Here is a 6,822-nt window from a genome sequence, read left to right on the forward strand (position 1 = left end):
ATCTTACCGTCGAGTGATAAAGATTCTCGGGAACGCTGCTGTTTACCATCTGAGATTTCCTGAGGAATATTAACTTCAAGAAATAGCCTGAAGCCAGGAGGGAGGGATGTGAATAGTGCTGCTATTCCATTTAGAAACCAGGCTACATTTCTGACACAGGCTTTCCAATGCTTCCTGAATTTGGAAGGAGAGGTTGATTTTTTTTTTCCCTTCCCCATGCTATTTCCAGCCTTCAAGAAGCCAAAATTATCCATTGGGTTTTTCAGTCCAAGTTGCTCATATGGCATTTAGTTACAAGAGCTCTGGAGATACAAGTCCTCATGGATAGGCAGCTATATCTTTGGGCCTATGAAAAAGCTTTCCTCCTGAAAGATTTCAAAGGAAAATCTAGCACAGGATCCTTTTGGGGGGAGAACTGCTCCATGCTGGCTCTGCTGTGGAGCTTGGGGCACCGAAGAAGCCCTGCTACCCTCAAGGTACCCAACATAGATGGGTACCTTGACACTACACAAATGATGGGTATCTTGAGTGGCTCAACCCTGCTATTTTCAAGGTATCCAACACAGATGGACACGCTGCTCAAGCTACCTAGAAATTGTGGAGTTCTGTCTCCTTGGCATCTTTCCCGGGACATTGGATCACTCCGTGGAGATCCAAATCAGCATTTTCTCATGGAAAACAAATCCCATTCTGATAATTTCCCACCATTTTTCATTCCCGGGGTGAACCAGGCTGAGATTCTGCTAAAATGGCCTCCTGAAGTGAGTTGAATCCATAGCCAGTGGCCTAAATACATGGCCAGCTGTATTAAAAAAATATTCTCAACCAACCTCTCCTGCACAAGTCATTGAGATCTAGCATTTTCCTGCTACCTTTAGGGGACAGACCACTTAGGTGTCTCACTACAACGTAGGCACCTGAATTTTGCCTGCCATTGAGGAAGTGGGAATGCTTATACCAACAGAGATGTTCACCGTCTTCACCTTGTTTTCAGAAGTGATGACACATTCCTGAGGGATTATTTCATGTATCAAGCTTATGTGCAGGGGGACAATCCTGTGTCCAATATTATAATAAAAAATATGTATATACATTTCCAGCAATATCAGATGGATTTTTTTTTATTTGGCACACAAGTATTGCACAGTTGTTCCAGTTTGGGGAGGGGAGAACATACTTGTGTAGCATGTGGAATAATATTTGTGCAAAATGTAAATAATAGTAGTAGTCATAATGAAGCAATGTGAAACGAAATACAGAACTGCACAAATGAAACTTTGGCTAATCAAAGTTAAGTGCACTGAAATGTAACATGCAGCATCCTGCTGCCTATCAAATTTCCAGTCTTCTGGACCTTTTGCATGGTTTTAAAATCCAGTTATACAAGGGGAGACTTCCTGGCACTTAAATATGGACTTTCAGGACATCCTGTCTTGGTGGCAGAGCTCATCTGGAAATCACTGAGGTTTTATTCTTTTCAAGAAAACATTTTTGTTTTTATCATATTTTTTTTCTTGGAGTTCTGCAGGAAAGAAAAATTGAAAAATGTGTTTTCAGGTTTGTGAGAAAATGTTGGACAAAACCAGAAATATATTCATGGGGGGGAAAAAACATTTTGTTTAATGAACAAGCCACTTTTCACACACACACACACACACACACACACACACACACACACACACACACACACACACACACATTGACAAAACTTTCAGCAAGCTTAATTTTAATACGTTGTATTTTGCGGATGATACAGAAACATCCAGCAAATATGCAGTAGACAGCACAATTCATTCGTGCAGTGAAATCTTAGAGGAAAGCTGGGGTCATCTGATCCCAGCCATCTTTCCTGCCTGTGTACAGGGGGGCTTGTCCCAATGATCTGTAAGTTCCCTTCCAGCCCCTAAAAACTATGAAACCCAGATCTGTTGGGGATATGTCATTCAAGCAGGAAGCCGTCAACATTTGTTTTCACCCTACAGGCTTTATCCTGTATCCTGACAGCAGTAATCTGTTAAAGCAGCCCTATATTTCTAATATACCGAGAGCTATGCCGTATATATTTACATGCAATTTTTTGATCATGTTATTGGGTGAGCATTGTGCATCAGAGACAGCGGAAGAGTACACTGATACAACTCCCGTTGGAATCAATGAGTCTGTGATCCTTATTAATATTCATTATTTAAATAACAGGGGTGATCAAGGGTACCAATCAGCATCAGAGCTCCTTTGTGCTCAGTCCTATACAAACCCATAGCAAGACCATGCACCAACCTCAACAAGAACAGAACTTGCTCTTGCCACCGTGAACGCACACGTGCCCTGCATTTGATTCCATATTGACAGGCGCACCAGGGTTTTTTTTTATTATTATTATTCTTTATGAGCCAATAAACAGGATACTAACTGCTTTCATTATGGTTTTATGCCATCGGGAATGTTAGCATTTGGCTTGTTCCTGGAAACACCTAACACTCAACATTAAAAGTCCCTATGGTTTGAGCCCCTCCAAGGCTGCTGTTAATAGGTTAATGACACCCTCGTCTGACTGAGTTAGAGTGCCTGGCTTTCCAAGATAAAACTATCCAGTGACATTAGGAGGCTGGGCCTCCTTATGACTGAGCGCCATTCATCCTGAGTACACAAGAGCTCGCAAATTTAATAAGCAGAATCCATTTCAGCCCTGTGGCCTGCCATGGCAACAGGAGAGAGGGGGCTACAGCCTCCATTGCTCAGGCATCATTATCTCCAGGGCCATCTGCTCTAGAGAAGCACAATCCCAAACTCATTTAAATAGAGCCAGCCTGAAATATGACGACTTTTCCAAATCTCCCTCCCCCCTCGATCCCCCTAGCCACTTGCATACACGCATGCACACACACACGCACATATGCACGCACACATGCATGCATGCATACAAGCATTCAGAATAGGGAGGAAAAAAAGAAAGACGTGAGGGGGGGGTGGGAGAAGGCAAGATTATAAAAATTAATAACATTGGAGAAAAGAAAAAGAAGTTGGGGGGAGGGGGGAAATCCCTCCGTTGCCTGCTTTCCCCAGTGAGCCAGAGGTTGCAATAAATAATAAATGTATTTTTCAGATCATTCTGTCATCTTGGAAGAAATGTTTCATAAACAGCGATTCATCACTTCCCCAGAAGTCGGCCTCCTTGCAACAATTAGGCAGGGATGAAAACTCACCCCTGCCTAAGGGGTGCACTGAACTGAACTGAACTGAACTCAGCTTCAGTCATTTCTTTGTGACTTCTGGCCCACCTTCTTCATCAGAACTGGAGGCACTGAATTACTGCGCGCTTCCAGATGCATCAGCTCTTTGCCTATGTAATAGTGATGGGATGGTCCACAAAGCCACTGACCCGTGGAAAAAAAAAATCAGCGGGGGGGATCTACCCCCAGATGTAAATTTTTGTCGCTTCAGTGAAGTCTACGGAGCAGAGACAATTTACCCCATTTGGCCCTGGGTGTACTATGATCAAGGGTTACTATTCACACTGAAAATATTCATCAACAGACTGCTAGAGAAGTCCCTGCCCTTAAGAGCTTAGTGTTTAAGAGCTCAGACATGACCTATCAAGTGAGGATAGGGACAGAAAGTAGAAGGATGGGGTCAGGTTTGACAGCTACGATCACACAGAGGTGCAGCGCTCATGCCCTTCTTAATTAACTCCTGTTTAATGCAGATGTGTTACTTTAAAATGAAACTCACTGCTCGAAGGCTCTCAGGAGAGACTGGCATCGAGGGCAGGGAGCAATAGAAGAAGGGGTGTTTGGAAATTGTATTTCTGAGTAGCTGGCTCAAGCCCATGAAGCACTTGAGGCTATAAATGTGAGATGATATATAATAAGGGCAGAAAGCACTCCGGGTACTGAGTCACTGAGTGGCCTTTGCCGAGCTGTCTATCCGTCATCTAATTACCCTTGTCTCCAAAGCCAAAGCTTCATATGGAAGAAGCAATCATCAGGATGGGAAGGATTGATCGTTACGTTTTAGAGAGGCTTGAAAAAAGAGCAACTTGGGGAAGGTTTCCTTTCTCACCGCTGTCCCATCAGGATTTTGTGACCTGCTCTTGGCACCTCACATGAGTAACTCTTGACATAGCAGAATCCTTGCTGGAATCAGCGTCTGTTCGGGAACGCTCCCCGAGTACCATGGACACACCAAGTGCTTAGAAAAAGGCTTGTCCTTGCTGTCGTGTTGGTGCTACCCCTGCTCGCCTTGCTGCAGCCGCACACTTCCAGGACTGCGTGCGTGTGGTATGCACTGGGTCGCGTGACTGTCATGCAGGCAGTGGTGTCCGCTGTATGGATATAATGGAAAGCATCAGCCCTTTTTAACTTTCAGGGCATCCATGCACAGAAAAGTATGACTTTCCCAGTTCACACATATGCGAACAGTGCATCGGCCTCTTTAGCTGGCAGTCATACCTGCCGAGTCTCATGGCTTCGCTGTGTGATACGTGGACCTCATGTGCCTTATACCCAGTAAATCAGAGAGAAGTTGTTGAGATGAAAGGAAAGAGCCCAGGTATGGCTGCAATAATGTGTGTTCATTGCACTGATATTGTTATTTGATGGCTCGCTTACCAAGCTGTGCGTACTATCACTGGTAGCCAGCCACCTCTGGGATAACATGTGGGAGCCAGCCAAAAACTCTGTGCAACTGTTGTGGGGGGGAAGTGATGAAGGAAGGGCTGGGAAATGACACATGCCTGTGCTTGTCACCCCAGAGGAACTTGAATGACACAGCCCGCACTTTGGGCGCCCCGCTATCCCATCCCTGTTGTGTTGCACAGGCAGGTTGAACAGCCCTTATCCCTGCTGACTAGCTCGGGCTCATTCGAGCAGCACTTCTGAGCTCAGTGGGACTAGTTTGTGTTACGACTGATGATTTCTACTGGACTACCTGCTGGATGCCACAAGCAGAGGTCCAGTCTCCATTGGGCCCCTGCACTACACGAGGCAGCTCCTGTCCCCAAGTGCAGATAACCTAGTACGTACTCCTCGTGGGGAAGGGGTGTAAGAGCGAGCCTTCAACGACCAGGAGTGATCATCATGTCTTCACCTGGCGTATCTTCAGCAGCGTTTTGCTTGTGCAATACTTGCTTCCTCTCTTCTCTCTTACCCTTTCCTCTCCCTCCGTCGGGACACTCACAGGGTGAAAATCTCTTCGGCTCCTGTCTCCTACAGGAATCGTCCTGGAGCTCTACCTCAAACCATCCTAGCTGACTACTTCTATTTTTTCCTAATAAAAAAAAAAGCAATCTTTTTATTGCTTCTTTTGTGTTTCTCCGTGGGCCACTCTAAAAATGTACCGTGCATGTGACTGTGCTGTGGGTTTCAGAGAGCCTGCGATTTCTTCGGTTGTCTGGTATTTCATGCTGTAACTGATGTTGCTAGATGCACAAAGTGTGCTGTATCACAATGGTTGGCAAGACACAGTTGTGACAGACACGCTGACACGGCTAACTTACCCCTGTGATGATCACAGGGAAATCTGAGGCTCTTCATTTCCCTTTCACCTTCCAGCATGGATTCATGCCCCTCCACTAAGCACCTGCATTCAATTATTTAGCAGGGAAAGCATCAGAGTCAAAATACAAAATACCAGGTTCTACCTCGACCTGATTTAAGGAAGCCCATTTTCCTTCAAGCAGTGCCAGGACAGGTGCAATCTCTAGGAGGAAAAATCAACATCATGCCCCCTGCCTGGTGGCTTTCTTTCCCACATACATTTATTCTGAAAAATGGGGATGGTACGGGAGTCTATGGGGAAGCAGGAAAAGGACTCCAGCATCCCTACAAGTCCTAGGGCAGAGGATGCAATGATCAAAAGTGGAGCCACAACATAAGGATAGGACAGAAGCAACTTGGGAACAGCCTTGCATTACAAGACTCCCTTGTGTTGGGGCCTGTTGCATTAGGTGCACCCAGATGGTGGTCTCCCCAGGGTGGCAGGGCAAACATAGCCTCCAGGACAACTCTGCCCGCCCCAGCGGAGATATCACCTAACTCTGGTAGCTGTCCAGGAGCAGCACACGCAGAGCTTGCTGGACATGTCTGCAGAGCAATCCGCTGTCATTTGTGGCACCAAGCACGAGAGAGTCTGTCTCTGCCTTACCTTGGGGGGCCTTGGCGTGATAATAAATCCCAGAAGGGGGAAGAAACAGGTTGAATGGAGCAGGTTCTCCTTCTTCCATAAGCCACTTCTTAATCATGATCCCCTGCCTCTGCTAACACCACTGCAGGGCACAGACCAAATCCCTTTGCTAATTCCAGTGGCTTCCTTGGACTTGCACCAGGGATAGATCTGGCTTCCTAGGTTAACCACAGACAGGTGGTTTTCTGCTTGCTTGCTCTACCGCTCATCAGACGGCCCATCAAAATGTCCTGACAGGAGGTATGAAATTACCATTAGCGCCGCTCTCCGGCAATGCTCCGGGCCACTCTTCCAATTGCACTTGTATACAAGGGTCTGCCTCTCCTTTCCCGTGCACCGTGGCACGTCAAGAGTTGCTCTGCAGGATGACACCTGGGGCCAAGCTGAGGCGAACCAGGCAGGACCGATTGCACAGAGGTCAGCAGAGCAACTCCAGATCGGCACGGAGAGGAGGATGGCGACCCTCTGTTTTGTTTGCTGTTGGAACGGGTCAGACCTCTTTTATTCTGGAGAAGCTTGGAAGTTTTTTTTCATCACCAACTTCAGCTTTCTTTTTGGATGGAAAGACAACCTTTCCCAGGACGAGCCATTTCCAAGGAGCTGTTTTCTCCACAGAAGATCCAGTTTTCTTTCGAAAATTAG

The 6,822-nt window shown here is 46.2% G+C and overlaps 1 long non-coding RNA gene across 1 annotated transcript; it reads right to left on the bottom strand.

Moving 5' to 3' along the window:
- Positions 1-1,105: 1,105 nt before the first annotated feature.
- Positions 1,106-3,470, bottom strand: LOC109292701. The gene is made up of 2 exons (XR_002096173.1): positions 3,243-3,470; positions 1,106-1,522 (listed from the first exon to the last, which is right to left on the bottom strand). It is a non-coding gene; the product is annotated as an uncharacterized LOC109292701 (long non-coding RNA).
- Positions 3,471-6,822: the final 3,352 nt, after the last annotated feature.

This window comes from Gavialis gangeticus, unplaced genomic scaffold (genome assembly GCF_001723915.1).
Source record: "Gavialis gangeticus isolate Ggan-Ray unplaced genomic scaffold, GavGan_comp1, whole genome shotgun sequence".
NCBI classification, from domain to species: Eukaryota; Metazoa; Chordata; order Crocodylia; family Gavialidae; genus Gavialis; species Gavialis gangeticus.